The 14,573-nt window shown below is 42.0% G+C and overlaps 1 pseudogene; it reads left to right on the top strand.

Annotated features, from left to right (window-relative positions):
- The first annotated feature begins 7,628 nt into the window (after positions 1 to 7,628).
- LOC137234154 (uncharacterized) lies at positions 7,629 to 11,704 on the top strand (annotated as a pseudogene).
- Positions 11,705 to 14,573: the final 2,869 nt, after the last annotated feature.

Below are 14,573 nucleotides of genomic sequence, written 5' to 3'. Positions count from 1 at the left end.
CATTTTCTTTGTATGGCCTTTTATTAGGTACATTTTCTATTTCCCAAAATGATCGTAAAGTTTTGTCAAGAGTTATCCCGCTAACAAAAGATACGCGTTTTTTGGCAAGGTCTAATGTTGCAGTTTCGCCGGTTAATATCCAACCGAAAACTGTCTCCCGCTTCATAAGAGTTCCCATAACGTCTTGTTTGATACCGCCTAGAATTTTTTGAGCAGATATGTCACAGCCTAATATGAGGTCGACTGGTTTAAATCAAAACCCCCACCATAGAACAGTACTCGTAGCGCTAGACCTTTCAAAAGCCTTTGATACGGTCAACCATGGCTCGTTACTGCAAAACCTGGAAGGGTCTACCCTTCCCCTATGTCTTAAAAGGTGGACCGCAAATTATCTGGGTGGTCGGCAGGCATCGGTGCAATTTAGAAACGAAACATCAAAACCAAGGAGAATTAAACAAGAGGTCCCACATGGTGGTGTTCTATCCTCACTTTTGTTTAATTTCTACATATCTAAGCTACCTTCAGCACCGGAAGGAGTCACAATCGTTTCGTACGCCGATGACTGCACAGTAATGGCCACAGGCCCAGGCCCACAGATCGATGAGCTATGCAATAAAATAAACGGCTACCTCCCTGATATATCCAGTTTTTTCGCCTCGCGAAACCTGGCATTATCACCGACTAAATCTTCCACGACCTCATTTACAACATGGACGTCCCAAATGTGGACCATTTTGAAAATCCACGTCGATGGCACTACGCTACCGACTGTCCTACACCCCAAAATATTGGGTGTGACGTTTGATCAATATCTACATTTTGGTGAACACGCAGCCGCAATTGTTCCGAGAATTCAGAGCCGTAACAAAATCCTCAAATCCCTTGCTGGCAGTACCTGGGGAAAAGATAAAGAAACGCTCATGACTACATACAAAGCAATTAGCCAGCCGATTACGTGCTACGCGTCACCCATATGGTCGCCAAGCCTAAAAATTACCCACTGGAATAAACTACAGGTCTGCCAAAATACTGCTCTCAGAATCGCCACGGGCTGTTTTCTTATGTCCCCAGAACACCATCTGCATAATGAGGCGAGAATACTCCCCATCAGGGAGAGAAATGAGATGCTGACAGTTCCTGGAAACCTGGGCATCCCAACAGACATCTGGATGAGCCAGCACCGCCTAGGGGCTTAAGGAGTCATCTCCGTAAGCATTTTGAGGAAATACGGCACCTGAGAACCCAGCCGTATGAAGCGAAAAAACACAAGCAGGTCCTTGGTGAACCCCACAAACCGGCGTCGGACCTTTATGCCGGATTGCCCGGTGAATCCAGTACTCAAAGAAAAGTATCCAAAACTCGCGGAAGAGGAACGCATACTCCCCAGGGAAACGCGAGTCACTCTGGCTCAACTTCGTTCTGGATACTGTAACAGGTTAAACTCTTACCTATCCAGAATCAACCCCGACATACAAAATGTATGCCCCGCTTGCAATGTGTCCCCACATGACACCAACCATCTCTTTAATTGTAATGTGGAACCAACGCCTCTAACACCCCTTTCCTTATGGTCCAACTCTGTTGAAACAGCAAGTTTCCTTGGACTCCCGTTAGAGGATATTGATGACAATCTGTGATCGGTCGCGGATGTTAGGTGGGGCGAAGCACTGCTACAACAACAACAACAGGTCGACTGGCTCATTTTTGAAAAACTCTTGTCCGCTAATATGAGATAGGGAAAACTTGAGTAGTGGTTGGGTCTACCTGACAAGTAGCAAGGTCTCCTGTCAGTTGTGGTAAAAGCAACGCAGTTCAATAAGTTATTTCCGAAACTTGGGCAGACAGCCTTTTATACGGCAAGTTAATACGACGCTTGAGCCTGTCGTTTATAAAGGTGCATTCAGACCCAGAATTAATTAAAAATAAAATATACGTTAACGCGTACTGTGCCTAGTAAAACCCCCTTACTGGTATTTGAGAAACATGACGTAACATTTTTGGAAATGTTTGCTCACCTATTTGCAGCGTTACGTCTGTGCTGGGCCTGGATCGAAGTGCTAGCGGTGTTAACATTGGGTTGTGACGCTGAAATCCTACCCGCAGATATACTGTCTGTATATGTAGGAGCGTGTGATGTCGTAGGTGGCAAGTGCTGAAATTATATTAGCTGGTGCTCCTAGACACAGAATATCCTGAGGATAAACAGTTGACACAACTATTAGAAGTTTTAATGAAATTTAGTCTACCAAGGGGCATTTGGTTATGGAACCTCTGAAAATTTAAAAGTTTGTGCTCATTTGAATTGCACATGTTGCAAGAAACCTTGGCTATGCTTGTTTCAAAGGTGCCAAACTTTCTGCCCGAAGAATCGGTAGAAAGTCTACCATTATTCTGTTTCGGGGCTGTGGCATGGTTGTACCTGCTATGCCCGAAACAGTTTGCAGTGTCTGGAATAGATTGAACAAAAATGTGTCCATGTCTTCCAACTTCAGTCTTGTCCTCGACTGTCTGTTCCCAGAGCGCCAATGTGCTTTCTGGTAGCTTAATCGAGCACAAGTATGTTAGAATCGCATCCCAGTTTGCTATGTCGATCTTATGCGTTTTTAAAATTATTGATCTCGCGTTGCAGCTTTTTAATTGAAGTACCCCACTGCTGCTTAATTGACTCTAAATTGAATAAAATATTTAACTGAGTATTAATCAGGATACGTTTATTTTTGTACCTGTCGGTCAAATTTTTCCAGGCAGTTTCGAAGCCGTCATATGTGACTTCGCATTTTTGGACAATTTCCTTCGCTTCCCCCTGTGTCTTGGTTGAGGTAATATGTTTTGAATCATGTAATATAACCACTTAACATTGTAAAAAATTTAATGAGCTGATAGGCCTTAGTTAAATAAAACACAATATTTAAAGTTGTGTTTTAGTTTTACTTCGTCGATATTTCGATTTCAGTCTGAAATCATCTTCAGGAAGATATGACTATGTTTGATCGATCATATGTTCCTGAAGATGATTTCAGACTGAAATCGAAATATCGACGAAGTAAAACTAAAACACAACTTTAAATATTGTGTTTTATTTAACTAAGGCCTATCAGCTCATTAAATTTTTTACAATAATAAGTACTTACAAGGCTATCAAAAATCAGCAATATAACCACTTAACATTAGTAAGATCACTGTTATTTATATAAATAGCCGTAAACAAGACGCGAAATCTTGGCAAGGATAGACAATCGCCCTTGAACACGTCGGTGTCGCAGGGCGGCAGACGAAAATGACGTTCACGTTCACGTATAGGTGAGGCTTTCACAGTCTTTTCAGGCTTGGTTAATTTTTCCTGCAGCTCAACGAAATTTGACATGCATCGCAGATATGTATACCGAGTAAGCATTTTTGTGTTTTAGGTTTACAGCTGAAATATTGTTGGCTTCTAGCGTATCTGAATTGAGAAGAGGCTCTTGGGACGCTTTTGCCTTTTTTCAGATCGCCCTTAACTACTTTTGTTGAAGCGCAAGAGTTGTCTTCGTGTATCTTGCTACAGGTGAGTCATTAAAATCTGACTAAAATTCGGTTATTGCGTCGGCTAGTAGGAAGTAAAATTCCATTATGCAAGAAATTTGGGAGCGAAGCGAAAATGAATATATCATCTATATTTAATGAGAGAGACTTGCTCATATTGCAATAAACAATTATTTTGTTATTGATATTAGAGAAAAATTGCAAAGTTTACAAACGGCGATGGTTACTAGGACATGTTTCTGAATTTCACTTCTTCATCAGCTAGCTTCTCGGGAGCTGAGTATTGAACTCGAACCTCTAACATTCATACCAGGGTAAAGGCAGATGCAGCCAACTCACAGGTAATTAATTATTCACTGCCGCACTGGTTATATATGTATATATATATATATATATATATATATATATATATATATATATATATATATATATATATATATATATATATATATATATATATATATATATATATATATATATATATATATAGTTATAGTGCCAACTGAAAACAACCACCTTGATTAATTCTTGATAGAAGATTTTATTGATAGATGATTTATTGATTGCTCTCTGCCGGCCTTAATACGTTTTTTATCTGCTACGTGCTGCTATCCCTTTTATAAAATTCGCCTTAGGTGCTGTTATGCTCCGTATCCTGATTCCTCAGGTACTGGTTTGAAAAAGTTATCGGAGAGCAGGACATAAAAAATAAAAGGATTTGGCCAATAATAATTCTTTATAATGCTTTTATTTTTAAAATTATTAAGGCTTAATGCTACAAGTGTATTACAGTTCTAATGTTAAAACTATATATTATCAAAAGTATTTTTGACTAAAGTAAAAATTCAGTGTTAAAATAGATTTGGGTTACGTACTTACTCGGATGAATGGGGCATCCGATGCGCGTAGATGCTGAATTAGAAGTGGCGGCAAGACCCTTAAAATCTGTGGTCGCAGAGGGAAACCATTTTGAGGAGCAAATGTAAGCTAGCGTTCAAAACGCATAAGAAAAGGGAAACCCGTATGTCTTATATATACATATATCAGGATATGTATCTTTAAGATTGCTGGCAGAATATGCCAGCGCACAAAGAAGAAGGATCCTTATCTTTGATATCTACGTATATCGGGATGTACGTATATCTCTATATGGTTGGTATGTACGTACATGTGTTCATACCCATATATCTGCTGGCAGTAAGCAGGCGCATAATAGTTTATGCAAAAGCAAAAATGTGCCTACAGTTCAATGTTCTGCGCATGCTTATACATATTTGTTAGTGCCTATATGATGGGCGCTAGACGGCAACGCAAAAGAAAACAAAATAATATTGCCCATACACAGTTATGCTGCCAGCAGGATGCAACATCTTAGGCGCAGCATTTTTTAAATTACTTATTAAAAATATTGTCCAGACGCGTAACTTTATTACAGGTTGTTTAGCAGCTCCTGGCAGGATCGCTAAGTGTTTTAGTTTGTATTGGAGTTTATGAAAAAACTTGGCTTCTCTATGCCGTTTCATCTTAAAAACGAAAATTAAATTTACATTTGACCCTTATATATAAACTTCTTCATACTGATATAAAAATGAGCCCGAGGTAATCTGAGATTTTGAAATTGGAATCCCGTTCAGTGTGTGGGAGCACATTCGAATACCCCGAATTTCATAAATAATTCAGATTGTAATATTTGAAGCATCCTGTCTATATTAAGCATTTGAATTGAATGTAGTCATGTTCCTTAACTTGCATGTCCCCTCTTATTTTCCGAGCGAGATCCTCTCTATAGACCCCTTTATCGACGAAAATAATGTCCTTCAGGTGGGGGGTCGTCTCAACGCATCCAGGGATGTTCCCGTCGACGAGCGTCACCCGATAATCCTCCCTTACGCCTGCCGACTCACACGTCTCCCAGTCCAGTTTGTCCACACCATTTCCATACATGACGGAAACCAACTAATGATGCGGCTCCTACGAACGCAGTATTGGATACCTCGGGTCAAAAAGATGATCCGATCCATCAGCCACAACCGCAAGGCCTGTACGCTATTCCGCAAACGTTCCCCGACGCAACTCATGGAAATTCTTCCTGCGGAACGCACCACCTTTTCTCGAGCATTTACCAATACAGGGGTGGATTTTGCCGGACCGTTTGACATCAAGTCTTACAGCGGACGAGGATGCCGCATGTCCTAGGGTTACCTCTGCCTATTTTTCTGCTTTACGACTAAGGCGATCCACTTAGAGGCGACTAGCGACCTCAGCACCGCCGCGTTTAGTCGGTTTGTCGCCAGACGAGGATGCACGAAAAACCTCTATTCCGACAACGGGACGACTTTGTCGGTGCGTCGAGGGCTCTCCGCTCAGAGTTCAAGGCATTGCTCGTTGATGCGCTCAACCAAACCTTCTCTAAATATGCCCACCAAACCCTGATATGGCATTTCATACCAGCAGCCGCTGCTCATATGGGTGGACTGTGCGAAGCGGGAGTTAAGAGTTTCAAAACTAATTTCAAAAAAATCGCATCGGATCATAAATTTATTCTCGAGGATTTTAGCACCCTCCTGTGTAGGATTGATCCTGTCTCAACTCCCGACCACTAAGCCCGTCTTCAAATGACCCGTCCAACCTGGAGCCATTTATGAGGCCAATAGGACTTAGTAGAAAAAAATACAAAGCCATCAGGTTACGAATAGCTGATAAGTACTGAATTGCATAATTGCTTAGAACATTTCTTGATCTTATGATGAATTTACTAACCATGCCATGATCTATTAGTGTGGCTGAACATAAGTAATTTTATGAGAAGTACCTAATTGAAGATTCATCATTCCACGTCAACTGGACCAGCAAGTCGATTCGCGTAAAAATGTCGTTAAAACCAATGGAGATGCCATAACGAAATGTACTCATTGAGTACGTTAAGTTATTCACTCCGTATTCTCGGAACATACGTCTCCATTTAAAAATTGTTTTATATTTAAAATATTTGGACCTCACGAGATAGTATCAGGCTAACGGGTTCCAAATATTCTAAATTAAAGTTTTATTCGCAACCCTTCAATGGATATTTAAACGGGAATGAGCCTTCCGAAATATCAGAATAAAAGGGTAAATACTCCCTGTGTAGCACGCCGCACAAAAGCTTAACTCTTCTGCCAAAGTCAGTAGTGAATCAGTTACACAGTTTGTCTTCAGAAATAAAGCTGACGTGCCAATGCAGGCGCTCAAGTCCAATGCAATTGAAAATTCCCAATTGAATACAGTTTTTTACCCTTTGCATTTGCTTCCGTAAATTTGTTCATACACCTGGTAAATATACAGTCTTGTTGAAAAAATCAAGGCATTTAAACAGTGACACAAAAGGGGGGAAGAAACAACGTATAAGCATCCACCACTACACACTAATATTTACCCACCGTCATATTCTTCCAAAGTCCCCTCGAGACTTGGTAGGTGCCATCGTAGTGAACAACTTCTCCCCCCCAATAAAACCACACCCTCATCTCATACCCTTCCCTCATCCACTCACGGCCTGTATTTATGTAACAACTTCGCACTGATATTTTGTTCAACTGGTCGCTAAACTGAAATAAAAACCAATCAGTTGTAAAATTATGACTGTGACACATAATATTTTGGCGCACCCATACCTTTGCGGTACAACTGAATACATGGCTCCAGAGATTCTAATTGTTTCTGTTTTTGCTTTTAATACTCAATCCATTCTGGGTTTTGTTTGTGTTTTACATTATTTTTTCTGCTGCTATATTCGTCGGCCGCTTTTTGCCCTGTGCGCAGTTCATAATACACAAATGAGTTAAATTATTTTGTGGTTCAACTCAGTACTTTCACCTCTGTTGCCGTGCACGGTTTAATAAATTTTTGGTGTATATCTTTTATTAAAAAAAACATACTTTGTGCCTAATAAAATTCTACTTTAACCGGCAACCATACCCAAAGTTAACTTGCTTAACATACCTACCAACTTTGTTTGAGATTTTCTTATTGGATTACGCAAAATAAATACATACCAGGAAATGTTAAAATTGTCAGCGGCTGGCCATTACAGCAATTATTCTATCAATGCACCTCATGTCATCTCCACGCCTTATTTTCCAATGCCTTACCCTCGTGATTATGGTATTGAACTATATTAACATGTGAATCGGAAAATTGTCAAGTGCGTTTAGATTTTACTGACTTTCAATTGGGTCTCACCTCAACTTTGGAAATATTCGATTCGAACTGTCAAATGTTGGATCCCTATACCGGTGAACATTTTCGTTCGCCCATCACAATAAGCAATGGAAAATCATTGTTGCTACAGTTTCGTGGTAATGGTAATGCGGTTATTGGATTTCGTGCCGAGATCTCTCTTGTGTCCTCGAAGCAATTGAAGGAGGATCGTTTGGTGCCATACACAGATTGTGGTGGCATGGTTTCAGGGCCAGGTGGTGCAATTACTATGATGAATATGATTGAAAATAGCACCGATATAAGATTTTACGATTGCATATGGATCATAAAATCTGGTAATAATTATATGATGATGAGAACCCACATATCGCTGCACATTGAGGAATTTCATGATATGGCTTCACGTTCGGATCTAACTATACGTTTGGGTACAACATCCGATGCAGCTGAAATAGAGAGTGTCGTTTGGCCTAACAATGGCATGAGTAAAGAGAATCATATTGTACCTGTACTCACTGGTTATTATATACGTTTAAGCGGCGTTCAATTATCTAAATTGTTATATTGGTTCGGACTTTTTATGTGTCAATAATCATTGCATATCCATACGTTTACATGCTGATGGTTTTGATCATTGCGGTGATGGTGCAGATGAGCCGGAGACATGCGAAGAGGATTGGGCACATTTACAGCACGATCGTCGTTGGTATTCACATAAGCCAAATTATTATTTTCCGAAAATTGAACAGTATCCAGATTTGAAAACAGCTACCGGCATTTTTATAATAAGCACATTGGGTATTTTCATTTTATACCGGATGGGTGTGAGAGCACGACATCAACGCGAACTAAAAAATAATCTGGAAACGATTAGTGAGCTTTTGGATCGTCAAGAGGAGACGACACCGGATGAACCGCCTAGCTATGAAGCCCCGCCGGACTATGACGAAGTAATCAAAGTCGGTATGGAGCAAGAAATACGTGATGCACGCCAGCGACAACGACGTAGACATCATCATCATGCTGAGCGTTGTTGCGAGCATTCAAATTGCATACAACCTAACACCCACACTGGTGATCGTCCAACGACATCGGCAGCAGCTGCAGCTCTAACACTCGCAACGGGCAGCGTGGCGGAAGAAATATCAGGAACCTCAATGCCCGAGGCAGAAATATGCAATGAACTATCCAATCGTGTGCTAATGGCTACTGCAGATTGTGGCTCTGCAGGCGCTTCACAGTCGAGAGCCGCAGTTACACAGGGATGCTGCTGCTGTCAATCGACCATGGGGATTTCGGCGGGCGCGACATCGCTTCCCAATGGGTGTGAACTATCATGTGCCGTTGCGCAACAACTGGAGGCCACAGCGAGCTCTATCGGAACGCCGACTCAACTTGAGGAACGAAGCGCCGTATTTAGAGATGATTCACTCAATATGTCACTCACTTTAGGCCAAATTGGTCACAATCAACAACAATCTGTTATAGTGAAAACAAGGCAAATGCCCCCTCGCGTCCTCAGAGCTCATCAAATTATATCGAACAAACTTATTTGAAACGGTCGTGGATTGTCGTAAATAATGGTACCCATAGTTACAAGATTCAACGCTTACGTCATACATTCTCTGTCCCCGAGTCATTCCCGATTGATGCTTACTATCCCGGTGTGCTGAGTTATGGGACAAATCTACCACCTGAATGCCAACTTTTCCTCAGTACTGCAAGCAATTTTGGTTCCGAGCTATCAAGAGATCCATCGGCACATTGCATCCAAACACGACGACCACAGCAACCACTATTTCAGTCAACATCAAATTGTCAGCAACGTAATGCAATTCTTCAACTTTACAACGGGAATGCATCAGTAAATATATCTAAAATCGCCACTGATGATTGTGTCGCAGCATCGGTCTCAGCTTCGGTTCATCAATCACCTTATGTGGAACATTTGTTACAAAACGAAATGATGGATAGTGATTGTGAGGTTGGAGGTGTTTTTTGCTTTGGTGCCGTAAGCAATCGCAAGCATTCAAGACGTAGCCACCACGGGAGACGTCATGTACGTAGTAAATCTTTTACCAACTCAAGCAGCGGCGGACCGCAACGTGATCATCGCCTCAATTTTAAAGAAGTAGTTAGCTGAAATGAAACAAAGAATAAGAAATTAGAATATTTATAAAATTATAAAAAGGGAACGATACTGGCATACTTATACTTACCCATCACGCATTTTTCTTCATAATGAAAATTCATTCAAAAATGTCTGTATACTCATTTCCATGAATGAATGACATTTCTGAATGAACGAAACAAGGTTGCCACTCGTCTGACTTTGCCCTTATTGTTTCTTAAGCGGGGAACACATTGTAGGCGTTACCAGGGTACCACAATTCGGATCCGTGAGATCCGACAAACACAACAAGTCATACGCGAGCTAGGTAGGTGCACGACGCACCCTACCAACAGCTATGGTTTGGGACAAAAAAAAAAAAAAAAAAACAAACAACCATAGGAGAAAAAAGGGGAGGAAGTACAAAATAAAAGACAAAATAAAAGACAAAAAAAAAGAAAAAAAACTTTGTCCATTCTCCGTCCAAAAAAAGTATATTTTACAAAAGAGAAACGCACATTTTTAATTAAAATTTATTTGTTAAAAAAAATATATTTACACACTGAAAAAGCAGAGACCGACGTAATCCCGCTTAATGCGAACTATGCTTTCGCTGGCGATGCAACCCCAGCGAGGAAGCCGAGGGGTATCGCTACCCGCAGCTGCACTTATAGGGTGCAAAGCCCATGTGGAGATTGAGGTGGGCCTTCTATGTGGTAAAGCAGCTAAGCGTGTGCCCACCCACTCGGCACACAAATTCCTGGCCGCCCGCTGAGTCTGCGCGCACCCAAAGAGCCCCTCATAACCCCGATAAAAACGGGTGTACCACGAGGGTCCCTCGTCATAATACCGTACCGTCAATCTTATGCGATTGTAGTTCCGCGGTAAATTCAAGAAGGTAATGCGAAGATTGGGACGAAGTTCGAACGATGCCCTGAAACGAAAAGGAAAGAAAGTGGTTTCATTATATTATGGAAAATGATCCCATAACCAAAAAAGGGCTACAACCCCTATACTCACATATTTTTTTTTCCTTGGATGAAACTTGCCACTTCGCTTGTCACGCTACAAATGCCGGTTTTGTGCACAGATTCAGCGAACATAACAACACTAAAATACAGTGCTGCCAGACAGACATCAGCAAATGAGTAAAACCAAAAGCGCTGATCACATGAACAGCGGTCGACGACACGCTGAACTTCACAAAACAAAATATGAAAAAAAAACCTAACTCACTCCAACTTAGCTTAAGACTGTATCTTAAACTACGAAGAAACAACTTTCGAAGGAGACCTTTCAAGTTTTATCAGCCTAAACTTAACTGCTGAAAAGCTAATTGGAGATTATGATGCAATTTTCAAGATTAATAAAATAACTAAAGGAAGGTTCAGAAACGTTTATGAAATAATAATTCAACCAAATGAACTTTATGAGAAAAAACCCACAAAAAAAAAATGAAACATTTCAGAATTCAGGTCGCGTCAGAATTGAAACGTCAATGTCCTCAAACACTTTCGCGACATGACCATTAGGTATTGCTATGCTGCCAAATTGGCAGCACCGTACAGCTGTATACTCCAATGAGTGGAAGAGTTAGCAGCTGACAGCTCTACAAATTACCGCACTCGGTAAGGTAGTCTATTTCCGCTAGGGTTGTGTTGAAATCACCAAACACACCACAATTTGTGCATCTCACCCCAAAATTGCCAAAATCAACACAAATAGTGTTCCAGTGCAGCGAATAAAGGCCACTTTACATCTGCCGCACATTTTTATTTGAACGACGTCGCTAAACGACAATCTCATTCACCAGCTATGAATGACAAGGAGCCGTGACAACACACGGGTTTACCGTGATATAGCGTACATTACCGCGTGATGCCTGCCTTAGGCAAACACCAAAAAATATAGTTTGTCCTTAGTCTATACTCAATAATTCTTAATTTACTATTGATGGCTTTCAATATCAGAATTTTTATTCTGATGAAAATATTTTCTATCTAAATAAATCTTTTATAAAGTCTGATAGTGGTTTCAACCACCACAACCATATCATAATCACTGCATAATAACCTAATAAGATTATGCATTCCACGTGAATACCTTATTCCGAGTACGCCAATCAATATGTCAGCCAGAATCGACCCCTGGTCTCCGTCCATTAGCCACCCAACCAACCTATGCAGCGATATTACTAAACGCTACCACTTCCAGACATGCCTGGATTTACACTCAAACGCTCCAAAACCGAGGCACGCCCCAATGCGTTCACCATCGCTTGCCGTCTGTGCACCAAACCGCACGGAGTGAGATTGGGCCCAATTTACCGTGGTATGTCGACTGAGGAGCGACTACGAGCAATACTCATTCACCGTTATTGTCCCAACTGCCTATCCCCGTTAAACCGCCTGGAAATATGCCACAGCCAAGACCGATGCCGACGTTGCAGTGAACGACATCACACGACGATACATATGGACGAAGATCAGCCGTTGCCACCTCAAAGCAAGCACGACGACGACGATGCGAGCTCGGATGGGGTCCTCTCCATCCATGTCACGGAGCAAACGAAATCATGGGCCCAGCAAGTCGAGGAAGAAGAGAGGCTGGCCAATGCAGCAGAGGTAGCCCAATCGGTCAGTTTAGAGACGCGGCGATTCCGGCCACCACTAAGTCACGAGAGACCCGAGAACCGCTCGCCTATGCACGGCGCTTTCGCACGCTTACAAATCGGGGATGGCGCGGAGACACGTCCTTTCCGCCCATCGCACCGCTCTACAGTTAAGAGCGTGACGACGCGGAACCGCGTCCGTCCCGCTCGTCACGACAGTTCGCTGGGAGGGCGGCCACTAATAAGATGCGCAACAACCATAGAGCCCTCGTGAGGCAACAACACACCCCTACTGGCTTCAGGAGTGGTTGACTCCGGGACAATTTAGCGGCGCCGACTATACTCGAGCATTGATCGCATCGCGCCGACAGCCATAGTCCGAATTGAGGCAGGAGGCCGTTTACACCTGGTCCGCGCCCTGTTAAATGCTTGCGCTCCCACCAGCATTATCGATGCCAATCTATGCCAGGATCTACGCCTGGAGCGCAACAATAACGCACGTCTTTCGAGGTGAACCGTCGTTCTTCGAGGGAAGTATGGGGTAGCGGGAAAGATCACGACCCAAGCCACCGTAATAGCAAACTATGCGAGGTTAAACCCCACGGCAAATCTGGACCCGTCGGTAGCGGTCCCATTCCAGTTCATGAAGCTGGCCGATCCGACGTTTTACTGATCGTCGCCAGTGCTGCTCACTTTGGGCGCCGACGTCTACACCTGTATTGTGGTCGGCGGCACACCCGCGTCGACTGACGGCGGGCTCCTCACCCAAGCCACAATTTTCGGCCTCGTCGTGTCTGGAGCCCACCCACTATAAAAAAAAAAAAAAAATTTATGGCGAGATAACCTCCGCAGGGATCTAAGGCCGAGCTTCTCTTCCAATTTGCGTCGTGCTCCTCTTTATTTTCCCTACAAATTGGCCGGACGGGACCTACATGTGTTATGCCGACTCCGAACGACATCTGCAAGGCAGATGAGTTTCACTGAGAGCTTTTCATGGCAGAAATACACCAGGAGCGCTTGCCAAACACTGCCGAGGGGCTACCCCGCTTAGAAAAATTTTCTTTTAATTGAAAACCTTATTTCTAAAATGTTGATGTTGCTTTGACCGGGATGCGAACCCAGGGCATACGGTGTGATAGGCGGAGCACGCTACCATCACAACACGGTGGCCCACCCACTATAAAAACTTTAATTATACCACAAGGTGCATTTTAAACCAAGCAATCTCACGTACTTGAACACTAACGCTTTTCTCTTTCATCCACAGTTCAGCGAGGCTGCAGTATTGAAAGCACGGATGTCCAACGGAGATCGCACTTACCATACAACTATACATACATATCATATTTTTAATTTATTTAGTTTATCCTGCCTTGGGAAAGTTGCTGGCGTACTCACCGAGTTTCAAGTTGCTCGCCGCAAGGGGGCCGGCATGTTTAGGCCACCAGGATAAATATTTTGGACCACCCTAACACGCACATTATTTATTTTATTATTAATACCGGTAAAGGCTAACACCAGCCGAGAGATAACTTTGAAGGGGAAAAACTCAACGAAAGTTAGCTATCGGTAGGTGCCACGAACTTGTTCGCGGTCTTGGCTCCTTCTTCTATTTTGGAAAGTTCACGAGCCAGCAGCTAGCCCCGGGTGAGTTTCCTAACCATTTTCGAGTTATAATTTTCACAAGTGTAAATCTTAAACTTTGAATTGTGTTTTAAATTCTGAACTGACAAGTGAATTTATTTTGTGTAATCTAACTCCTTTCCATTGTCCCTTAATTTTTAATTTCCTATTTGCAATTAATCACTTGCATAAATTTTAATGTGGTAAGTGCATTTTGGAGTTCAATTAATTTCTTTCCAATTGCACGACTGAATATTAAATCGGAATCGCTATTTATCTTGTGAAGTAATTAACTTTCCTGACGACCAGGAAGTTTGTGAGTGTTTCATTTTGATAAACATATATTGTAGCTCGTCGCTAATTCCTTTATATATTTTCAATAAATTTTGATTTTGGCGACCTTTTTGTTAACTAATCAGTTTTTTATAGCTGGCTTGAGGTCCGAATTGAAATAAAAGCACAAGGGTTTTTTTATATATTACCAATATATTTCGATTACACACGGTA

The sequence above is a fragment of the Eurosta solidaginis genome, chromosome X (genome assembly GCF_040869045.1).
Source record: "Eurosta solidaginis isolate ZX-2024a chromosome X, ASM4086904v1, whole genome shotgun sequence".
Lineage (NCBI taxonomy): Eukaryota > Metazoa > Arthropoda > Insecta > Diptera > Tephritidae > Eurosta > Eurosta solidaginis.
The sequence above is the reverse complement of the archived record's forward strand: the minus strand, read 5'-3'. Positions and strand labels throughout refer to the sequence as shown.